This window comes from Ursus maritimus, unplaced genomic scaffold (assembly GCF_017311325.1).
Source record: "Ursus maritimus isolate PB19 unplaced genomic scaffold, ASM1731132v1 scaffold_25, whole genome shotgun sequence".
In the NCBI taxonomy this organism is placed as follows: Eukaryota; Metazoa; Chordata; class Mammalia; order Carnivora; family Ursidae; genus Ursus; species Ursus maritimus.
The window spans coordinates 40,928,856-40,953,638 of record NW_024425008.1 but is presented as its reverse complement, the minus strand read 5'-3'; the positions used below and the strand labels follow the sequence as shown (position 1 = coordinate 40,953,638).

At 41.5% G+C, this 24,783-nt stretch overlaps 1 long non-coding RNA gene and 1 pseudogene across 1 annotated transcript; both read right to left on the bottom strand.

The window, feature by feature from the left end:
• Positions 1 to 14,831, bottom strand: part of LOC103674540 — a 95,241-nt pseudogene extending 80,410 nt beyond the window's left edge.
• A 5,743-nt stretch (positions 14,832 to 20,574) lies between these two features.
• Positions 20,575 to 22,144, bottom strand: LOC121105186. Its single transcript, XR_005837573.1, has 3 exons — positions 21,956 to 22,144; positions 21,728 to 21,820; positions 20,575 to 20,702 (listed from the first exon to the last, which is right to left on the bottom strand). It is a non-coding gene; the product is annotated as an uncharacterized LOC121105186 (long non-coding RNA).
• Between the last annotated feature and the right edge of the window lie 2,639 nt (positions 22,145 to 24,783).

The window sequence follows — 24,783 nt, the reverse complement described above, 5'->3', positions numbered from 1 at the left end:
AGGTTTTTCTTCCCATCTTATTAGATATTATTATACTAGCAGAATCCAAATTTGGACACTTTATTAAACACAGCTGTTAAATCATTCTGAATGAGAGACAGAAACCTGCTAAGTTATTTGAATCTAAAAGAGCAAGACACAAAAATGGCATTCTTCCTTGTCCTCAGCTAAGCCAGTGAGTTGTGTTTGGGCTCTAGAGTCATTGTCAAACACGTCTGACTTTTTGAGTTTAAGTATTAGAAATGACTCAATTAAGACTCAAATGTGACTTGATACAGCATCAGAGATTTAAGAAATGAACAATGATGATGTTAATTATGATTGATGACCCTAACCATATTCTGATTACTATTTGTAGTTTCACCATTTGAGTTGTAATTCACTGCCTATTAGCTCCTATCAATGTCTGGTTATAAAAGTGTTCATAATATTTACAATGAGAGGCCTTGGTGAGCACAGTCACATAAATGTGTGAATAATTGAGAGGTTATGCTGCAGTACATGCCTCATCAAGCTTCCTTTTCAAGTCTCAAGCACATATTTAAAGTTCAACACTAGACGTCAATAATGCTTGAATTACCAAAAGGGGGGGAGAAGCTGCATTAACAAAGCTGTCAAAAACAGCCTCTGCTTTAAATTTACTGGGACAACTGAACAATGGAAATAGTTCACTCATTTAAGGGTTGACTTCATCTAGTAAAGATTCCACTGCATTTAAAAGAAGAAAAAGAAAAAAAGAGCTTGAAATTTATTGAGTTTCTTTCTTGGTCCTCAAGAAGGTAGATTGAAAGAAAGTCAATCTTGATAAAGGAATTACAAAGTTGACTAGATTGCCAAATTTATATTGTAGATTCAGTACAACTGAGTTAGAGAGAAGTGAAATACTCATATACATATGATCCAACAAGATCATATTACAGTGGTCTCAATGAAGTACAAAGGACCCAGCAATGAAATAATATGGTGTAAGGCATACTACCCAAGGACTACAACTAAGTACCTATCAACTTTGATTTGACTCCACAAGAGAAGGTTCTACAGTTTGGAACTGAAATTAACCCAACACATGCAAAAGAGTCCTATCTTTTTCCACTAATTGAGATACATTTCAAGGAATGCTATTGTAAAGATACTTCAAGTTTCAGGGGTAAGTCCAAGTTATTCTAATATGAAAATGTGGAGGGGAAAAAAAGCGTGATAAGATTGTTAAAATAAGAAAAGCCACCAACATTCATAGACTTTATTAAAATTGTAGTCCATGCTTATCTTTAATATGTATAATGTATTTTGCAATCTGTACAATAGTCCAAGTATAGATAATCTTGGGTTACTCCTCCAATGATAGTATTTTTTTTAATTTTAAACCATTCACAGATAGACTTGATAAACTCCTTACCCTGAATCCCATATTTATGTAAAATAATCCTTACCACCCAAAATAGAATAGATTCCTATTGCCTTAGAAGCACTCTATTGGATAATTTTCATTTTAAAACCTCTCTTGATTTGCTTAAAGATGAAGGTAGCATAAAACAGGAAATGTGGACTCTTAGTGTTGTAAAGAGCCTTACAAGCCCCTCATCCTATTCTCCCATTATAAAGAGAAGGGAACAGAGGTTGAGAGTTTGGTGACTCGTCCAAGACCACATTCAACAATGCAGTGGCAAAGCCTGGACTACAGTCCAGTTCTCTGACTCTTACTCTGATATTTTTCCCCTATACTATCCTCCACCAATACCAGATGCTTCTCCACAGCCACCGGTTTTCCTTCCCATGCAAACTCTACCGAAGAAATGCAGTAACTCAATTCAGAAAGTATTCATTTTGTACCTACACGCGTGGCCCTCTGGAAGGTAAGGTGGGCAAGGTACCAAGTTGACTAAGGCTTGGTCCGTATCCTTGCAAGGAAGGCACACCCTAGCTGATCATTAGCCACTCTCAGTAACCTCGCGGAAGAGCTGCCATGGAGGTAGCCAGTGCTGGGAAGGAGCAGAGCTAAGAGGGAGTCATTCCAGGTTAAGGTAACTTCAGAGTGCTTTAAGAGGCAAGTGGCATTTGAGAGTGGATGAGGACGATTTTGGCAGGTGGCTTGGTATTTGTTCTGGAGAATTAGTTCATTCTGCCAAACTAACTCGATTTTAACCACTAACAACTATAACCTAAAAATATAGTAGACTGTATCTGGTCAGTGAATGGTGGGTCGGAATGTTACTACAGACTGAACAGATAAGCCTGCAGACTACTAAATGCAGTTATTCATAGCCTTGTCAAAGTTAATCATAGAAATCTGTCCCAAAATAATGCTTTCTTTTTATAGTAGAGCAGTAAGGGAAAATATTATTCTATTTGTTTATGGATTAAAAAATGATGATCAGAGAGATTAAAGACTTGCCCACAGACAAGTGGCAGAACTGAAGCTAAAGCCTGTTTTTCCCACTCCCTGTGTTTTCTATACCACCATGATGTCCTTGCAACTTCACTGCTTCCAAACTCATTTTTATGAACATTAAATCAGATGGGAGGAAGATATATACAAGGTCACAAACTTTCAGAACACCACTGCAAAAACAGTCTTGATAAATCAGGTATCACTGTCACACCCTGTGGACTCACTCACAGCCCCAATCAGAACAATATTACAGAGCAGTACCCTCCAGGTAGGGTCGATCAGGCATTGTGTACACATTTGCCTTCTTTCCTAAGAAAACTAGAAACACCTGGAGTATGTTAGGTCACTTCTGGGTTTCTACAGCTGGATTTTATGCTTCTCCCCTCTTAAGGAGTTGACAATCTGGAAAAATCTTGATATTCAGCCAAGAAAACAAGAGGCTTTCATTTTGAACATGGACATTTCTATATGTTCTGGCAAAGGAGTGGAGTGGGGAAGGTGAGCTGGGAATTATTCCTTATGGTGTATAAATAAAAGTGGGCAACAAGAGAGATGGGTCACGACCTCCAAAATGGATGTATTAAGCAAGAAAACCACCCCCTTTTTCTTCCTAAACAATCCTCTTCAGCATAACAAGTGGCTGCATGACTCAATAGCCTTGGTCAGTAGTGCCCAGTGGAGAGTAACCTCAGGCCGCCTGTGTTTCGGTTGGCCCATCTGCTGTGTGGGTCTGTGCAGCTGGACCTCCACTCTGTCGTTCCACCACCCTCTCTCAAAGAGACACTTGAAAATCTCCTCACTTCAAGCAGAGGGCAGGGGGCCAGGGGCGGGGTGGCTCGGCTTACTCTGCAGCACACTATTTCTCTGGTTGAAAAGCTTCTGATGTAAAATTAGTCATCGATTTAGCTATTTTTTTCCATTAGTCTAAACTCTGGCTTTCTGAATGTAACGAGTAGATGTAAAATATCCAAACCATGGGAAGAGCTACAGCTTCCAAGACATGAACTTTGAGGCCAGCGAAGTTCAGAGTAAATTTGACATGAACCAAATAGTACTTTCCTACCCAGGCTGTGAGCTGAAAAGTCACCATACCAAAAACAAGAAAAGGAGGTTTCTGACCCAAGGGAACATAAAATGCTCCAAAACAGTGTGAAACAAGGGCTCTTTGGCTTTTTGCCTATGACAGGAACAAAGCCAAGGTGTACATGTGAGAGGGGTGGTGAACACCACTTCGCATTTACCAATTATGAAATACGTGCATCACCCAGCCAGGGAAAAACCAAGGCAAATAAGCAGATTTTACCTGCTGCTACATCATTTCCTTGACCAAATTGGAATTATTTACACATATATTTATTTCCCATAAATGTACAGCTCAGTGCCTGTGTGCAGCTACAGATGGGAGGGCAGGTGTGCCTCTTGTTAAGACGTCACTTCCACACAGGCACTCCCAGGCATCAGCCCTACCCCGATGCTGTGCTTTTCATCTATTTCAGCATTCTCACATGCTGACTGTCCAGCCAATGCCATGAAAGGCAGGCTGATGTGCTCCAGCTTCTGTCTTGCAATTGTCCGAAACTGACCTCTCTCGCTCCTGATCTTGCATCATCCTGGTCCCACCCAGCAACTAACTCTCCACTTTGCCTCCCATCGGCCAACCTGAAAGCAGCTCCTTGTATTTAATGGCAGCACTTGTGTGAGCTAGTGCTAATCCTCCATGCTCCCGAAGGACAGTGAATCAGAATCATCCATTGACTTGTTCCATTCTTGGACACACAGATGGTAACTTCTTCCTTCCCCTGCCCAGCTCTGGTCCGTGGAACTCAAACTGCAACCCTGACCTGTCGAACTCCAATCCCTGTGGACTTGGGGGTGGTGTTGGGGCATATCATCCATTATCTATCGCAGGCAGCTTGTTACCTTATTAGGGAATCTCATGCCGTGGAATTAAGCAGAAAAATTACCCTCCTCTGGTGAGAGGGTCAGAGGAAATAAGGGGACATTCATGAGTATTAGTAAAATGAATTTTAAAAAACCAGTAGCAGTAAGGAGCATTTCTACCTCTTCATTGTCAACAGCCAAAAGCTACAATAAGTTTGCTCCTAGTAAGAAAACTGCTGCTACTCATAAAAGATACTTAAGCAGTCTCTGCCTTCCATGGAACAATATGGGCAATATCACTATCCACAATATTTTTAGAGAGGCACTCCAAATACAGTCATTGCCAAGGCCACAAACAATTAAAGCTTTAGGAAAGCCTAAATAACATGCTCATGTATTTTGCTTGGAAGTTGAGGAACATGCAGGAGTCCCTCCTCGTCAGTCAAAGAAGGCATCATACAAGAAAATGGGTTTTAGGATCCTTGAAAACTAGTAGTGAAAGTGAAGCAATTTAGAAAGCCTGGCAAAGGATTCCAAGGATAAGAGACCACAAGCACTCAGACTTGGAGTTGAGCAGGGCACATGGCTAGAGGGAGAGGATGTTGTGGAGGGAAGCATGTAAAGGGGAAAAAGAGGAAATAATAGTAGCTACTGCTCATTACCCGTAAAGAAACCAAGGTTTAGAAAAGATGGGTAACGTCCTGGGTGCAGGTTATGCGAGCTTCCCACCTGGGATTCCCTCAGAAATGGTTTCCTGTTACTCATGACTCTTCAGAAAGCTTGTGCAGCACCAAGCACAGCCTGAGAGGAAGGTTCGTCTTTATCCTCATGGCAGTCTGTGTGCTAAACCAGCTGAACCTGCCACTGCAGCTGCTCTTCGAATCAGATGTCATTATGGGCAGGACTGAAAGCCATCTTCTCTTTCACCTCACTCCCGGAGCCTTCTGCCTCTTGCCAAAGGCTGGTGTGAGGGGCCATGAGCTCCTCTTGGTGTTCACATACAGGCACTAGTTCCCCATTTTCTGCAGTGTAGAGAAAAGCTTACCAGCGTGGCCCCTGGCTTGTTGCTGTGTACTGTGTGCCCTATGTGCTGTGACTCACATGGAAGAGGTAGCTGCCATCTTGGATCTGTGCTTTCACAGCGGCTGTTAGGAGGACCAGCTCGTACAACTCAGAAGTGCATGGAATCATGGATCAAAGACTGGCCAACAGGAGATGAAAGATGATGGATAAATCCTTCTCTTTCTTCCCACCGGTGGACTGTTCTGAGATGTAACAATTCATGCAGCCTCTCTGCAGCTGTCCTGAAAGATTGCGCAATCACCAACGCTGGTTACAAATCTCTAGCCACCTCGGGAATGTACCCCTTTGCATTTTCTCTTCTTCCTGGGCTGCCTCACTCTCTTTTTCCTTCACAATTTTTTCTCTAGGATGACACTTGCCACTAAAGTGACAACATAGACAATTTTGCCTCTGTCTTCGTTTTCCAAGCTAACAGCGGGCTGAGGTAAGTGGCATTTTTAATGCTGCACAACTTGGAAGTGACAGAGCTGGGATTTGAACCCAAGCCAACTTCAACTGTGATACACAGATGAACAGAGACCCCAGGTAGCTGTAAAGTCAAAGGAAAGAATCAGACTCGAATGAAAAAACAATGATAGGCCTGCCTGAATTTCTAAACAAGAAATAAATAGAGCAAATCTAATAGATCAAGTGCTATATTCTATGATTTTGGCTGTCTGCATCCAGACGCAAATTACAGCTCCCAGGTATTCTGTCTTTCTTCTTTCCATCACTACATGCTGTCTTGCAATTATTGGTGGTCTTGATTTATCCTAGAAGAACTTATCCAATGAAGATAACCAACATTTGTTTTTAGGTATAATTCGCTCTAAGTTCCCTCTAGGGGCACTATGTCTAAAATGGGTACAAAACATTGGCTACCTCACAAGAGACTCTGTTTGCACTAGCTCTTTGATTTTAAGATAAAGACCGCAATTTAAAGATCTTGACCACAAAACACCAATTACCACAATTCTTGCATCTTTTATTAACCTTATTCTCTTTCTATATAGGTTCTTCAAGGACATTTAAGTCAAAAACTCTGCATGAGCAATAATGATAGAATACTCCCCTGGAAAAAAAAATAATCATCTAACAAAGAGGCATAATTTTTGAGGCTTGTATGTCTTTGATTTCTTGTACTGTCTTTAGGAACTTTTCATTTTTACATAGAGCGGTGACATTCCAGTAACAAGGAAAATATCTCTAACATATAATTTCCAGCTCTACCTCATAGATTTAGATCTAATTTTCTCCATCGTGGAAGATGGGCCACACATTACCAAATAAATCTGCTCTGGCTTCTCTTTTAGCAAACTGGTGCATCTTCTCCCTGGAGGACAGTTAAACAGATGATACAATAATTTCCTTGGACTCTACCACTCCTCCTAGCTCATCTCCTTGAATTCTCACTCCAGCCTCTACAACATCATTGTTGTCTCATTTATCCTCTTGCATACACCCCCCCTCCCTTTTCCTTCATTCCATCATGGACAACTCATTAGTGAAGATCACAGAGGGGTATCCTTGTTTACATAAAACCACCATCACCATTAGAGAAAACTAAGAATATTTAAACTGTCCTTTCTGGAAGCCTTAACCACAAATATCTAGAACCAATAATATGGTATTGAAATCTTTCTTTTCCTGCAAGTGTGCACAAATGAGTAACTTTGAAGGTAAAAAATCTTGAACTGAATCCATTTGGAATTGCCAGCTTAGTGATGTCTGTGTTCCACACCAGCTGACCATCAGATCTGCAAGAAAGTACTGGGAAACCTGGAGGTGGCCTAGTCATAAAACTAGTTAAATGAGGTGCTCAGAGGCATCACTAGGGTAAATTTCATGGCTTCTATCTGCCATTGCTATTGCTGTAAAATTTTATGTAGTTGAAATAGAGATTAAGGGTGGATTTGGACGGGAAAAGAAGTCACTTGTCCAAGTCCAAGAAGCCAGCCAAGAGGTGTGTATGGAAGTAGAAAGTGTCATCCAACTCTGGGCCTTGAGCAAGATGCTGGCAGTGAATACTCCAGTGACTGAAAATAGGTCTAAAAGCATCATGTCCCTTTTAGGCTTGTGAAGCCATCTTCTCTCTGTGTGTCCATATGTTTATAGCAGAAGTGTCCCCAAGCCATGAGGCTTGAATAAGATCAATTACCTCATGAATGAGACAACACTGTTTATAGAGAACCACTTGTCCATTGAAGATCTCTTTTTTCTCATGAAATACTCACTACCACTCACTGTAATAGAATCAAATGGATTTCAATGTTCAGAAAAGTACTTGACCATTCAGAAATAGATTTTAAGAAAGCTAGTCATTTGGAACAGAAAAAAAGAAACATTTCTTCACCCACTTTTTGAAAAATTTTTAAGTGTCTTTTGTTTGTTTGTTTATTTTTACTTTGACTTCAGTGGTTTCTTGGAATTCATTCAAGCCCTTCAACGTGGCCATGTAATTCATATGCCATTCAAAGTGTACAGACCAAAGTACTTCTAGAGAAATCCAAGAAGGAGAGATTATCCATTTGATCACTTTTCTCTTTGAAGGAGAGTCATCACTTAGCTTCTACTATGAATCCAGCTTTTGTACTGTGGTTATTATTGAAGTTGAGAAGGGATGAGAAAGAAATGAAAGAATATTGCTTTGAGGCAATATTAAGTGTTGGAAAAAGAATTTATATTTGTTGAGATTTTGGACTGAAGATGGAGCAGAACCTTAAACTCAAGAAGTCAAGAACTCCCTTTCTCCCAGAGAAAATTCTACCCTACTGAAGGTCAAGGGGGAAAGAATTATCCCTGTGAAGTCCATCCATCTGCATGGTGGTATAAAAGGAGAAATCTAATAACCTCTCATGATTCCTTTTCCTCGGGTCTATAATTAGGGAAACACTAATATGGTTGAAAGAAAGGACAAAATGAAGAAAGAAGTCTTATTGGTAAAAATGACTTTTCTTCACTAAGAAACTCTCATGGCGCTCAACCTCTTCATGATTTTTTTGACCCCCGATTTTTTTCCATATTCAAATGGCTTTAATATGCTCTACTTTGGGTGGCAGAATTTAACAAGACTGTTGGCAAAGGAGGATGGATTCAGAATAAAGGAGAAGGAAGCAAACATTTCTTGAAAAATATGACAAAAATGAAGGTCCTGTTAAAAGTGTCATTTAAGGAATCATTGAGGTTATAAAAGAAGCTTAGCTGAGAGAAGACTATATGAGTAGTAATACTGTGTGGAAGAGAAAGAAAAGACATCTTATGTAACCCTTCAAGACAGAACTAGGGCTAAGATTCAGCATAATGGGAAGATTTTAGTTTATTTTAAGGGAAAAATATTTGTTGTCTAACATCTGAATATGCTGCATAAATAAGGAGTGAGCTTTTCAACACTGGAAATATTTTAATAGAAACTAGATGACCCTTGACAGGGATGTTGCTAAGGGAATGCCTCCTTGGAATAATGATTGGACAATATTTCCAACTAAAATATTCCCTAATTACCAGTCAGCACTGGTAATTATGATTAAAGTTTTTCAAATACAGAAGCTGGCGCCAAATCCACACATTTACATAGAACTGCCTTTAAAGTGGAATTATTCATTTGTTCATCCATTCACCAAGTAATCCTTTGAGCACCTGAATTATGCCTGTGCATTTTAGGCACTGGAGTACAGCAATGGAAAAGCAGATAAGGTCACTGCCTTCATGGCACTTGAAATCTTGTGGGGTACCACACAATAAACATTTTTTTCAAATAACGTGTAAGATAATTTTAGGCAGTGACAAATTCTGTAAGGAATACAAAAGTAGAGTAATAGAGAAGCACCCCTCACACACTTTTTAGCCAGGGTGAGTAGGGCGGTCCTCTCTTGGAAAATGTTATTTGAGACCTGAATGAATAGAAAAAGCAGGTCATGTTAAGATCTGGAGGAAGAAAGGTTTAGGCAGGGGAAAGGGCAAGTAGAAGGGCTCCTAAGGCAGAGAATATTTATATCCTGAAATAGAGTGAAGTCCAGGTGTCCGTGTGAGATCAGCTCATAGGGAAAGACAGGATCCAGAGCATGTAGGACTGTGTAGACCGTGGTAAGACATTTGGATTCTCCTCCCATTGTAAGGGAAAGCTACCGGAAAACTATAAGCAGGGGAGTGATAATGATCTGATTTACTTTTTTAAATTACCCTGGCTATTGTGTAGAAAATAGCTGTCAAGAGTAAAGGGTGAAATCAGGAGGTCTAATTAGGAATCTAGCACAGTGGTTACGTGAGAACTAATGAGGGCTCAAGGGGTAGCATAATTCAAATAGCATGTTGGCTAGACATTTAAACATCCCACCAATCTGAATGCTGTTCAAAATAGAAATGGTTTACTAATGTGCCCATGTGTATACATATATATGTATACGGACCTAACACCTTGAGGAATGTACACATAGTATTTTTAAAACTGGGAACAGAAGTTGAATAGAAAGCAAGTTCTGATACCCAAGTATGGATCAAATTGATGGAGAATTTAACATCAAAAACAGAAAAACATGTAAAAATTTCATTTTATTTGCCTCAAAACACTCTCACAGTTTTCTAGGAAAAATCAAAAAACCCATTGTGTCTAGTCATATAATATGACCTAAATAGTAATTAAATTGGTGTTTATGACACCTGCTGGGATGGACTTTCTCCTCTAGCTGTGAGAAGACAACATGGGAACAAATCACAGACTAAATCTAGCCACAGAGCAATTAACATAACAAGTGACAGGCTCTTCTAGGTTTGTTGAACAGGGGAGAACTAAGAAGCCAACTTTCAAGTCTTCATTCTCATTGTTTTGTATTTTACTCCGGGGGAAAAATATGCAGTTGTTTGGAAACTGCAGGTGATATTACCCATTCAAACTGTTAAACAAAATTCTACTGAGTAAATTTAAAGATCTAATTGGCTTGATTCAATAATTCATGAGTTGGGCAGCATCCCATCTAGCAAACAGAAAAGAGCTCCAAGGAGCTGTACAAAATGGAAGACTTTTATAGGCAGAAGGGGATGGGACAAGAAAGTTAACAGCAAAGAGTGGATTGCTTCAGGCAAGGTCACCTTCCTTTGGGGGATGGCAGGGGTCTATCAGGTGAATTACCTCACTAGTACTGACCAGGAATTCCAGACTGACTGGTTAAGATAACATTCCTGGGAAAGGCTGAAACTGCAATTAGGTTAAGTATTAAGTCTCAGTTTGGTGACGCTGGTTAAGCACAACTGACTCCATTTTGGGCCTGTTGTTTCTTTCTTTCTTTCTTTCTTTCTTTCTTTCTTTCTTTCTTTCTTTCTTTCTTTCTTTCTTTCTTTCTTTCTTTCTTTCTTTCATAGAACCAAGATTTAAACAATGGTTTTATATGCAGATGGATAAGCCATCAATCACTTGGCGGTAGGTGGAAAATCTTTGCTTAAGTCATCAACACTCCCAAGTGTAATCCTACCTATGTTAAGCAGGGGGAATTCTGTTTTTCTACTGTGATTTGATATTGAGAAATAACATGAGCAGATAAGCTTTATAACAGCACTAGAAACCCCTGTTCTTTCTAGCAAATGAAAACCACTAGACTCAACCAGCTGAGCTCTGCCTCATGGTCAGTGTGTGTGATGACCAAGGTAAAATGGCAGAGCCTGGATCACTCACAGAGAGCTGAGCAAGAAAGCAGAGTAGTTGAGACAAACAGTGGGGAAGAGTCGGTGGGGGTGGGAGGGGGATTGGAACCAATGAGATAAAGAGACTAGCCAGCTCCCAAATTTTCAAAATTAGTGCTTTACTATACTTTTCAATTCATTTCAGTGTGACATGACTCAGAAGAGTTGTCTTTCCTGAAGATTCTACTTACACACATCATACCCAGAGTGGTCCTGACCCCTGTGTCTTGAAAATTCCTTCCCTCCTGTTCCATTGTTAAAATTTTAAGGAAGACTGTTACCATTTAATGTCTACTGAGTGGTTTCAGCTTGGAAGCTATTCAAATTACCCCTCCCGCCCTCCTCTTCCTTCGTACCCTTGTGGCACCACAGCTTCAATGTGGCCCCACCCATTTTCTTCCAGTTCATATTTCTCACTTTCTTTCAAAAAACAGTGGGGGATGCCAATCAATATAAAGATGGTAGTACAGCCCCTTGAGGGGAAGCTCCTGCACTTAGGGATCTTCATCCTTTTCATGGCTAATCCCTATGTGATTATTATGCAGTGTTTGGGAAAGAGATTTGTCGTAAGAATAAACATCTCTGTGTATATACACATGCCTGTGTACGTGCATGTGTAGACATGTCTAATGAACATATGTTCTAAAACAAGAGTTGGGATGAAATAGCCACAAACTGACAATGGCTATCAACATACTCATTGCTTAAACTGGATTTATCATCCAATTCAATTACAAACAATAATCACAGGACAGTAATATACTATACTGGTGAAGAGCATTGTCTGGATTTGGGCCTCACTTCACTACTAAGCAGCTGTGTGACCTTGAGTAAGCTACTTAAACTGAGCCACAATTTTCTCATTGGAGGTGAGAATTACTTACAAGATTTTCATAAAGATGAAATGAGCTGATACAAGAAATTGCTATGTAAGTGTTTGCTATCATTGTTATCATGGTTGTCACTGTCATTAAGTTATGACTTTCCAAAACCAAGAAATAAGCTATACAATAGTATCCCAGTGTTAGCTATTGTTATAAGAGAGAAATACTCATTCTCACAGGTTTCTCTTCAACCAACTCACTTAAAAACCATTTATCCTGTCAATGTGTTTTGAATGCTTGCTATGCACTAAGCACTGTTTACATACCAGGTGCTAGAGACCATCATAAGCAAGACAGACAAGGTCTCTGGTTTCATGTTGCTTACATTCTAGAAGGCTGGGCACTATGTGTGGTTCATGTACGCCAAGAACCATTGCAAAGAAGTTTCAGGTAAGATTCAGTTTTAATGAAGGAAAAATAATACTTTTTTCTGTCCATAGGCAAGGGATTAATGTGTTAATGTCTTCTAGAATTTTATCCTGATGTCATTCCTATGTAAATAGATCACATCTGTTTTATAAGCTACCAGAAGACTTTATATTATTAACTTTCCTCAAATTGTTCTGCTTTCTTCACAAGGTGCCTGATCAGGAGAAAGCAATATTATACCACTATACCTTAGACAGTAATATGGTTGACTGTGAAAGATAAGAAAATGTGAACAGTGTGCATGTGAGTGAGCCTTGAAAAAATTCATCAGCAGCTTTCTTAGTCCTTTCATGCTGCTATAACAGAATACCATAGACTGGGCAACTTAAAGACAACAGAAACTTGCTTCTCACTGTTCTGGAAGCTGGGAAGTCCAATATCAAGGCACCAGCAGATGTGGTGTTTGGTGAGGACCCACACCCTAGTTTATAGACAACTGTCTTCTCACTGTATCCTCACTTGGCAAAAGGTTGCAGGGAGTTCTCTCAAGTCTCTTTTATAAAGGCACTAATCCCATTCATGAGGGCTCCTTCCTCATGATCCAGTCACCTCCCAAAGGACCCACCTCCTAATACTGTCATTTTGGGGAATGGGGGAAATAAGCTTTCAGTCTATGACAGCAGGTATCAAAGAGAAAAGTCAAATCAAGCTCCATTATAATTTGACTCTGAGAAATCTCAGCTCAAACTACACATGGAGAAGGCTGACCTTGCACCAAAGATCTAATTTCCAAAGATCTAACATTGAAGCTCAGAGTAGGCTTAGGACACTTGACTAAAGTCCACTGGTTTGGGGTCTAATCTTGTGCAATCTGTGGATAAGTCTTCAAACCTCACAGGACTTTAGCTTCCCCTTTTGTAAGATGGGACAAGAGTTCCTACCTTGTTTAACTCATAGGTAAGAATCAAATAAAATAGCATTTTAGAATATAGAGCCTAAATAATGGTCTTGATGCTGGTGCATGGACCATGCTATAGAGCTGACCTGCAGAGAACTGTATCCTTCAGGATTCAACCCAAGAAGCAGAACCAGTAGGAACTTGTTCCAAGGGATTGGCCTTGTACAGTGTGGGACTGGCTAAACAGTCTCTGTAAGGCTGTTGTCTCCACATGTGATATGGAGCTTGACATGCACAGGACAGGCAGTCAGGAAGAGAAGATAGCTGTAAAGTATAGGATATCAAGGGTAGGCTAGAAGCCAGAGGCACAAGCTGAAATCCCTCAAGAGTAGATAAATCCTATACCTGACCTTGGTGCTGGACAGAAGCTGGACACTTCTGAGAGCTAACGAAACACACACTTGGCCCGGGAGTCAGAGAAACTGAAGCGGGGTCCAGGGGAAGTAGAGCAGTTGCAGGCCAGACCCAGTTGCTGTTCAACACCAATCATCAAGTGACTCAGCAGAAGAGCAACAGCATACATGAGCTACAAGATGGCTGCTGCTTCCTGGCAGTCCTCCAAATCCCCCAAGAATTTTCCCTGTGGTTCCTTTGTGACCAGAAACATACAAGAAAGTGAATTCTTGGAAATGTAGTCCAGCCTAGCCAAGTCGACATGCTAAAAAACCATCACAAATCCCTTGATTATGATTGGGAACTTGACATAGCAATTTTTACATTCTTATCCATACAAATATCACTGTGCTCTAAAGCTCTGGTACTGCAGTGGCTAAGAGCGAGAACTTGAGAGACTTCCTTGACACAAGTTCAAATCCAAGGTCTACCATATTCTTGTCTTGGGATGTGAAGCAACACATTATTTAACTCTTGGTGCCTCAGTTTCTTCATCTGTAAAATTAGGATTATAAAACCTGCCTCCTCAGTCTGATCAAAGATTAAGAGAGGTGATGCACGTGAAATGCTAGAATAGTGCCTATTATGTCGGCAGTGCTTAGTAAGTGGTAACAGTTACTCTAATGACGCTCACTATTGGTTCGTCAGAGCCGACTACGTTAGAATCAAATGCCTGGATATATTCTCTGAGATCTACCTCCACTCAGCCAAGGTGCATGCTTAAGGGACGTGCAAAAGAAGTGTTTAAAGGACATTCTTGAGGCAAATAAGAATGGAACCAATTTGTACTTCAAATCTTAGAGGCTATTTTTATATTTTCCCAGCTGCCAGAGATATTTGCTGAGAGGACATTGGTATTTTGAAGCATTATGCTTCCAAGTTAACTCACATAGTGTGTTTATCAGAAAAAGCATTTAGTGGGCAAGCTGTATTATGTGAGACAATATAAGTTAAGAAACAGAGTTACAAGTATGGACTCAAAACTGCCTGGGTTCAAATCCTGGCTCCATCATTTACTTTGCTTAGGCAAGTCATGCAAACCCTATCTCACGTTCTACATCTGGAGGAGGCAAATAGTGTCAGCACCCACGAGCTAGCAGTTACTGCGAGAATTGATGACTTCTATAAAATGTCTGGAATAGTATGCAGGGTTATCATCAGGGAAACGCTTGTCATCATCATCGTTGTCGTCACCATCATTGTCATCATCCACAGACTTCATCTCCTTTCAGTCGGGAGTCAGAATCTGTTCATTCAGATCTCCCGCACCTGACAGGAAGCACAGAAGGAAGCGAAGAAAACTTGCCTCGCACCCAAAGACCAGCACTCAACTCTAACACCTGTGTTCCTACTTACTGTGATCTACCTGCTCCTTTTGCCTAGACAAAAGGGCTTGATTCTTTACCTGCCCAGACCTGGAGAATCAATTAGGTCTTCATTTTTAGCTGGATTTCAAGACTTTCTTCCTGGACAGCCGTAGCCGGCTCCCACTCATACTCCAGAGAAAGAGCCCATTAGAAAAGACTTCCACGACACCCTTGTGCCTAAAGAGAACTCGTGAAATAGTTTTCTATAACTTGTCTTAACAAGTTAAAATAATGGACTATTTCCTGATCTCATTGTCCTAAAGAGAATGCAGTCTTTCAGGTCTTTGCTCACCCATTGGAAAGCATCAGATGATTGAAAACTGAGCCCTGCTGCTCTATAAAGACCATAGCTTTTCTCAATGTTTGCTTTTCCACACTTGCACCTGCACTTCACCGTAATAATAAAGCCTAAAGACACTTAAATAGAGATGTGTCTAATTCAGAACACAGACGCTTAAGGAAAGATTTCTGTTTTTAAAAGAGCTTCTTATAAATGATTTAGCAAATTTGAGCATATAACCTGTCCAAAGTCCTAGCACACTTTGCTTCAAGCAGCCAATTTTGCAGGCAAAGCTGTGGTTTTCTTGTTCCTTCTGTGAGCTGTGGCTGCCATTTCCTCATGGCCCAGCCCTCAGTGATGCACGAACCAGGGATGGGATGTATTTCTCATTTGTGCATAAAAGTGGTTTCCTTGAATTATGAGCCCCAAAGTTCCAAGATGCTTACGGTCTGGGTGGCCACACAGGTATAAGTGCATAAAAGTCTGTTCTTAGCATGGCTCAAGGAGTGGACGTATTCACTTCAAACAACTGGTCTCTCTGGGACCGTGCTACCCAGCACTCCATCAGGGAGAGGAATATTTGTGGTCATAATGTGCTACAGCAATGGTACAAGGAGACACACACCAGAAGTTAGAAAACCATAGAGCTAAATAAATCCAGCTCTTTATAGGATAGGATCCTTTAGCTCCCCTCCCCGCCACCCTCCTCTGAAACATTTCAGCCTCTTGGAATTCGACAGAAATGCCAAAAGAGAGGTTGTGTCTATGAACCCAACCATAAGCCCAACAGTAGCAGAAGTTAAAATCTGGACTTTTAGAAAGAATTTTTAAAAATAAAGTTATAAAGGTTTTTTTGGAAAAGGGCCTCTGAACTTTTATTCCTTGCACAAAATAAAGATTCCTTAGAGGTGAAAAGTCTCATCCTTTTCAGACTTGGAGAAGGAAGACTCCCACTGGCTATGCAGGGTTGCTGGAGTGTATCCCTCAGAACCTGCGTCTGGAGGACAGCAAGTCAGCACAGCCCATAGTGGTCTGCAGGTTTCCTCCAGAGACTGACCACCACTACCACCAGATGAGTCACCTCTGCTCTACTGTAACAGAGAAAAGGGATGAAGAGGAATTTGGCCCCTGGAATTAATGCAAATTCTCCAAATTCAGGAGATCCATTTTCTCTTTTGAGCAAGTCTTGGGCCCTGAGAAACTTGTTCTTCTAAAAGTCAAGGGGACCCTTAAAAAGTTATAACTATTTTCCTGGCAAAGTTAACTCCAATTGAAAGTACCCGGTTTCCTATAACAGTATGTTACACTCCTCTTTCCTCCTATGTACCTAGGAATATAATCATCCTTGATTATAAAGCACATATTTGCCTATTAAAACAAAACTGCCAAGCTGAGCAATATCATGATAAGTCATTATGAAGGCATGAATTTGACTCTGCTTGTTATATGTACACTTGAACTAAAATTGTCTACAGATATATTTTTGACTGTAGAATAGATACACCCCTAGAGTTGCCAGGAAATCTTTGAAAATAGAAATGTATCTTCTGAGTGCTGGGGAAGTTCATTATTTCCAAGAGCCCTGAGATGAATTATTTAGTAGAGAAACAATGTGTATTTAAGGAGGTCCTAATGGGTGAAGGATATGAAAGAAATATAAGACATGATCTTTGCCCTCAATCAAATTCCAACTCAAGGAATTGTTTCAAGAACTTAGATTTTTATTCATTGAATTTTCTTAATATGAGGCCATCTGTGCAATATATAGCATCCAAGAAGTCCCAATCTCACCTTATGCCAGGGAAGTAGCCTGTGATAAGGCCCTAGTGTCAGATAATGTTCCGTTCTCATAGCTGGGACAGTCCTGAAGTTTGGATATCTTGGGCCATCCAATTTGCAAGGGTAATAGTCTAGGATTGAGCAGCTACTCATCCTCCCTCCACTACCTCCCCATCCCATAACTGTCCTTTGTTCACACATCGGCTGGACAAACACACACACACACACTACATACTCACACAGTTTTCATTGTCTTGGGAGTACTGAATGAGTTCAGCATCACCAGTCCATTCTCTAGGTGCTCATTGACTTCACTCTTCCTCCATCCCTCCCCCATCAGAGGAGAATCAGGGGCAAGATGGGAGCGTTCTCTGATCTCACCATGTAAGTAGCCTTAATCCACCTGTGTCTCGATCCTACCCTATCCTGAACAAAAGGGGAACAACCCTACCTCAGTGCAGCTAAGATTCATCACTCTATTGGTTCAGTTATAGACGAAAATATGCCACAATGGTTGAGAGGATCGTGAGGGTCTCCTGAACCTGGGTTAAGTGGCAAAAGACTATTGGTGGGTCAATGGCAGCAAGGGAACCCAGCTTTTAGAACCCAGGTAAATTGGAGCCCGTAGGTACCTCACTCTATGAACAGTTAAATGTTTCCAGGGCAACACTTGTAGCTCTTGATTTTTGTAGCATTTGGCCACGTCCTTCTCTACATGCCTTCCTGTCATATTCTGTGACACCACACTCTCCTGGTTTTTGTCTGTGCCTCTACTCATGACAACAGCAGCAACAGTGACAACAATAGTTGTTATAAATTATAACAATAGCTTACATTTGTTGAGTGCTTCCTCTGTACCAAACATAGCATTAAGTGTGTTCCCACGTGTTATCTCAAGTCCTAAGCCCTGACTTCTCATTTTATTCTCCCTCCTCATTTCCCCGATGGACTTAGAAAACATCTGTGAGCTAATCATTCCCAAGTTGCTATCTCTAGCCCAGACCTCTATTTTACATTCCAGACCCACTATCTAACTGCCTTGTTGGCAACTCTTCTTGAATATTTCTCAGGCATCTCAATGTGAACTTTTCATCTCTCCTCATACAGCAGCACTTCTGCAACGTTCCCCCAACTCAGGAAACGGCGCTATACCAACCAGAATATGAGGGTTATTCTGACACTTCCCATCCTTCAACTCTTATACCCAATCCATCACCAACCTTGTCGATACAATTGTCCCCGTGATGTAGACCAAACGTGCTACTTCCCCCCACCTTTTCTACAGCCACCTCTCTCACATGGACCAATGCCATCACCTCATAACCAGACTTCCTACTTCAATTCTTGCCCAATGACAACCTATTTGACACAAAGCAGTCAGAATAATCTTTTCAAAATAAAGTAGCTCATTCCTACTTAACAATGCTTCCTGTGGCTCACATGGCACTTAGGATAAAATTGAGAATCTTCATGTGGTCTCTGCCCGCTGCTGCAGCCTCACCTCTCACCATCTCCCTCTCCCTCACTCTGCTTCAGCCACCATTATTCATTTCCCCAAATACTCCAAGACCATCTCTACCTCAGAACTCCTCCACAGGTTGCTCTCTTTGCTGGCTTATATTGATCTCCCTTCCTAGACTATGTCCTTTATAAGTGTCCAGTAGCTCAGCACTGTATCCACAGAGCCAGCAAAATGCCTGGCATATAAGTGTTTGGTAAATATTTGCTGAAAATATAAATAAAAACACTCAACACATATCTTTTGAAGGTCTATTATGTGTCAAATATAGAGATACACGTGTAGATATCTTCACAGGTAAGATTCTGCACCCAATTCCAGTGGGTGGATTTATCCCTGAACACCAAGCAATTCTCTGACACCAGCTGGGTGTCCTGCAGTTCACCTCAATTCTTCAAGAGGAATTATTCTATTAATAGGTATAATTTGGTATGTTCCACGGAGAAGATGAGTTTGATGTCTTCCTAGGTCACCATCTTGGGCTGGAACCAAATCCAATTCAGCTCAATTCTGACACTATCAACCCAGAGATAGCATCAGATTGCATAGGTCAAGGGCTCAGTCCCACAGGAATGCCCCCACTTCAGATGCCAATCACAAGTCTGGGTTGTCACCTGTGCTCCTGACCCACTGGCCATAAGTTGTAGGTTCTAATAACCCCCTCTTTGAGTTTAATTAATTTGCCAGAGCAGCTCACAGAACTCAGAGAAACATTTTACTTACTAGATTGCTGGTTTATTATAAAAGGATATAATTCAGGAATAGCCAGATGGAAAAGATGCATAAGGCAAGGTATGGGGAAGGGGTGTGGACCTTAATCCCTGAATTTCCACATGCTCACTGACCTGGAAGCTCTCCAAACCCATCCTTTTGGGATTTTATGGAGGCTCCATTACGTAGTTGTGATTGATTAAATCACTGGCCATTGACAATTGAGTCAATTTCCAGCCCCTCTCCCTTCCCTGGAAGCCAGAGGGTGGGACTGAGAGTCCCAACCCTCTAAGCATATAGTTGGGTCCCCTGGCAACCATCCCCCATCCTTAGGTTACCTAGGACACCTTTGTCACTCTCATCATTTAGGAAATTCCAATGGTTTTAAGAGCTCTGTGCAAGGAATGGGGATGAAAACCAAATGTGTATTTCTTACTCTAAATCACAATATCACAATAGGTCAGCTTGCAATAATGGCAGCTGACTTCCCTAAGAGCATGCAACCAAGAGAGCAAAAGAGAAGAAGGCAGAAGAACCTAATCTCAAAAGTGTCACCCCATTACTTTTGCCATATCTATTTATCACAAGCAAATCATTAGATCCAACCCACACTCAAAGGAAGGGGATTAAACGAGGGCATAAATACCAGAAGCAGGGATCCCTGGGGACCATCTCAAAGGCTGCGGACCAGAATGCCTACTCCACGTCAATACATAAGACTCTGTCTTTTTGTCATTAGACCCACGTAGTATTCTAAGGTAGAAATGAAACAATTGGCTCTTTGAACAATTCCTTATTGTTGGATACTTGGGATGTTTATCATTTCCCACTAATTTTGCAATAAACATCCTTGAACACATACATTTTCCCACTCTTCTATTTCTGAAGATTCATTCTCTAGAAATGAAACTGTGGGCCAAGGGATCTGTTATAATTTAATTATTCATGTATGTTGTCTATGTGCCTTCTGAAAATGTTGTCCCAATTTACCTCTCAACATTTCTGACTCGCCCTTTAAACACTACATAGTAAAAAGTTTTACTATTCCACTTTTCCACTACATCAGAATTATTGGGATGGTACCATCTTCTCACATCTTCCCCAGTGTCCTTTCACTAACTACCCTGTCACATATTCGATGGTCTGAAGATGTGACCTTTATAAGTGCATATTGTACTTAATTTCCCCACTTGGCACAGCTTTTCTCCTGCATCAGAGAGATGTTGGTGAAGGATGTATTCGCTAGGATTGACGAGTTATGCTGCAGTAACAAACAGAACTGAAAGTCTAAACAGCTTACATACAAAAATTTATTTCTTGTTCACACAGTCCATTTTAGGTTTTGAAGACTCTCGCTCATAAATTCTCTTCCCATGGTGGTTCGGGTCACCTGCTTCTATCAGATTGCTCCACCAGATGCACGTGTGGGCTCCTTGGCTGAAGGAAGGGAAGGAAGGAGAGCTGAAGGGTTAAGTGAGAGCTTGTAACTCCCTCAGCCAGGAACTGACACACATCATTTCAGTCAAAGTGCATTGACCAGGATGAGTCATGCAGCCCCACCCGAGGGTTTTGGTGAACCTTCATTATTAATTAAATTTTTAACTTTACTAAATACTGAATAACTCATATCAATAGACATTTCATATTAATAACTTATAATAATTGGCATTAATAGATACATGATATGGATTGATATAGATACACAAATAGATACTAATAAACAATTTCTTTTATATCTATTAAGTTCTCTGTCACAAAACATAGGTAAATGCACTTTTATAGGTAACAAAGTCCTCTCTCAATGGGCCCAGATATTGTCAGCAAATCAGCAGCCTTGCCCTGACTTCGGTCTTCTTCGTAGAGTGGTATAAAAATATCAAAGTAAAACCGTAAACGTATAACCTTGCTGCGCTTCGTACGGACAGACACGTGCCACTCCACCCCACATGCTGAAATGGCCGTTGCCAGACGGTGTGTTTCTTAAGTGGACACAACTTGGCACTGGACTTTTCCGCCTCTCCTGTTTCTAATCATCCATTGCCTGGGCATGTCAGGGTCAGGCTTAAAGACTTGCTAGAACTGGATTCAAGATTTACGAGAACGAGATGTAACCAGGCCTCTCCCAGAGGTTTGGGAAGAACAGCTGGAGTCTGGCCCTCTGCATCATGACAAGGACTATTAAAAACTAAAGCAATGTGGGTTGTTTTTTTTTAAAGATGAGTATAGAAAAGCAAAAAGCGATCCAAAGGAATATGAAAGGGAACCTTCTAAGAGGCACCTTTAAAGCAAAAGAGTGTAACAGCTCTGGCTCTCTACCTCGCTCACATTGCAAACTCTTTGTAAACAAGAGGCAAAAATTATTAGGTTTGAGCTGCAGATTTTCCCCCTTGACCCATTCCTGAATGGAGTTGAATCATTCCCACTCAAAGCAGTGAGGGGCTGTTTTGTTCTCCAGGCCCCACCCTGTGCTGATGTAATGCGCCCGGCTGTGTTTCTCTGATGACTGCGCTTCGAGGGTCCTCGCCAGGAGGAGGGAAAGCTGCTGCCCTGCACTCCTGGAATGGAAGGGAGAGAGGAGGCCTCAGAGCACAGATGTCTGCCTTGTCGCTCCTCCTCTTAACCCCCAGTGACTGCCCCCTGCCCTCCCCATCCCCTTCAAGACCATCCATCCCTGAGAGTTCATAACTCACACTAGAGAGCTCTGATCTCTTGCGACTGGTTGCTGCAGCCACAGCTCCCCTCCTGCAGCAGGGACTGTCACGTCTCCAGCCCAGGCGTGTCTGCAGGCTCCCTGAGCCCGGCTTCTCCCCTGAAGGAAGAAGCAGCGGCTCTGGGGCCTGAAACACGCACCCCAGGATCTTCTTCCGGCCTTCCTCGTGGGAAACCCGTCGTCTTGTCCAAGGCACTGCTTTTACAAACTAATTGATTTACTTGTAATGTTGAATTTGTATTTGTGAACATGGCAGAAGACCAGGACTGAGAGCAAGTTTTAATAAAGTAAAAATAAAAGCATCCTATTTATTCAACTCCGCCACCACTGCCACCGCCCCACCCCATCCCCTCCACCCCCCCTCCAATTCTCCTCACTCCCTATTCACCTCTTTAATGCCTCCACTTTTCCTATTGGTTTTCACTATTTCCTGATATTTAAGAATTATTTTAATTTATAGAATTAAATACACAGGTTTTTTTTAACGTGGCAGTAATGTATAAATGTAAACATTTTGCATGCAATTTTTTTTTTACGATTTTATTCATTTATTTGACAGAGAGAGAGAGCAAGCATGAGCAAGGGGAGGGGCAAAGGGAGAGGGAGAAGCAGGCTCCTTGCTCAGCAGGAAGTCCGATGTGGGACTGGATCCCAGGACCCTGGGATCATGACCCAAGCCAAAGGCAGACGTTTAACGGATTGAGGCACCCAAGCTCCCCTGCATGCAATTTCTTAAACTCTCCAGGATACTGCATAAAAATTTTATAAACAAAGTCAATTTGTATTTCTTTACTTTTAAAGATTTTATTTCTTTGTTTGACAGAAAGAGAGCAAGAGAGGTAACACAAGCAGGGGGAGCGGGAGAGGGAGAAGCAGACTCCCCACTGAGCAGGGAGACCAATGTGGGGCTCGATCCCAGGACCCTGGGATCATGACCTGAGCCGAAAGCAACGGCTTAATGACTGAGCCATCCAGGTGCCTCCAAAGTTAGTTTTTAAAGTAATTTTATTGTCTTTCATATGAAAGCAACTTTAGTGAGAAACCTTTACTAAAGATGACATATTCCTAGTGGATTGGTGGGAAGGGCACACAATCCTTGACTGTAAAGAAAATTAAGTAAATCTACATTGATGCAAACCATTTATAAATTTAAATGTATCCTGATCTATTCAAAAATTTCAACTTAGTGTCTGTTTGATAGTTGATTTTTTTTGTATTTCCCTTGGAAAGGGGAGCAAAGAACGGGAGAAGCAGCACCTTTCTTTGAAGAAGGACAGTAGCTGTGTATATTATGCAAAACAAACCAAGAAAAACCTATTTTCTGGTTCTCTTTCATCATGAGGGGAGAGCATGTTAGTGAAGCGTCGAGAAGTCTGCAAAAATGATTAAAATTATAAAAGAGCACGGTTGATCTAAAACCATTTTTTTCAGTGGTGAGAATTTGGTCATGGAAACTTTAAATCTTGATAATAAATATTAGCTTAACAAAATGCTTCCTGAAAAATCCTCTAATATTTTTGGCTGAAAACGTTCTAACCTTACCAGCCCCCAGTATTAAAATGTACCTTATTACTAAAAAAGTGAAGGAAAAAAAAAGCTACTTGAATTTATTGGTCTAAGATTAAAGAAAATTTAGAAATGGAGTCCATCCTTTATAAAATTTTGCCTTAGGATCTTGCCTCCTCCTACCCCTTTGGGGACACCTCAATGGGTACGTTCTAGCCTGATGGCCTCCCCTGCAGGGCTCTGCGTCTGGCCGTTTCCAAGAACGTAAAGATCACTGTGGTACCCAGGGTTTGGTTAGCTTCAATATTTGGATGCTTCCGTACAGCGTGGCTAATGCCATCCGCAGAATCTGAAAGGTGAAAAAGTCAAGTTCTTCTCCAGGATGGGATTGTGAAGAAAACAGCAGAGCCACTGCAGGTGAGATAGTCCAACTCCAGGGTGACCAACTGCCCCACCCAGAACCAATAACAGGATACTCGGCCACCCATGCTTTTCTGCTTCTATTCTGTTCCCCTTTTCTTTACTGCCCTCATTCCCTTCCTCTGACTTTGCTCCCCTGAGCCCTCTCTTTTCCCTCTCTTATTTTTTCTCCCTCCTTTCGTCCCTTATGCCTACAAGTGTCAGCCATTGGCAAGCCTTACCCGACGGGTGACCCCCAAATATGCACTTTCTGCCCCCTAAAGTAACAGGTTTCCCAAAGCTAAGTATCTTCATCCATCAAATATTTATCGAGGTTCTCCTACACGCCATGCCAGGTATTTGGTATGGAAAGATGATCCGGCCTTTAGAGCGCCTAGGTCTGGTTGGGGAGACAGTCACACACGAGTACAGATTATCAAATTCAGTGGGATAGGGAAAGGGGCAAAGATGGCACACCAGCCCAGGTTTGGTCAGGACAGAGAAGCGACTCTCTCTCTATAAAAGATTTAATATAAAATCAGGGGCCCACAGGCCTGCTAGAAGAGCTGGGAGAGCAGATACCAGGAAAGCTGCTCTTAAAGGTCAAAGATTGATGGTAAAGATGAAGCTGGGACGGGAATGTGATGAAGGAACCAGAGCTTTCCAGGAAGGCTGCAGAGGGGGAACCTCCAGAGAAGTGCGTGAAGCCTGCGAAGCCATAAAGCAGGAGCTCGGGGAGACGTCTGAGAAGCTGCCACCCCTGACCCATGCCCCGCTGAGAACAGTGATCTCCACCTCACTTCCACCCCTAAATCTCACAGAACTTCCTCTCAGGGGCAAATTTCAATCTGGAGCTCTACAGGGGAAGTGATTCTAGTAAAGAGAGTTCCCAGCCTTAGACAA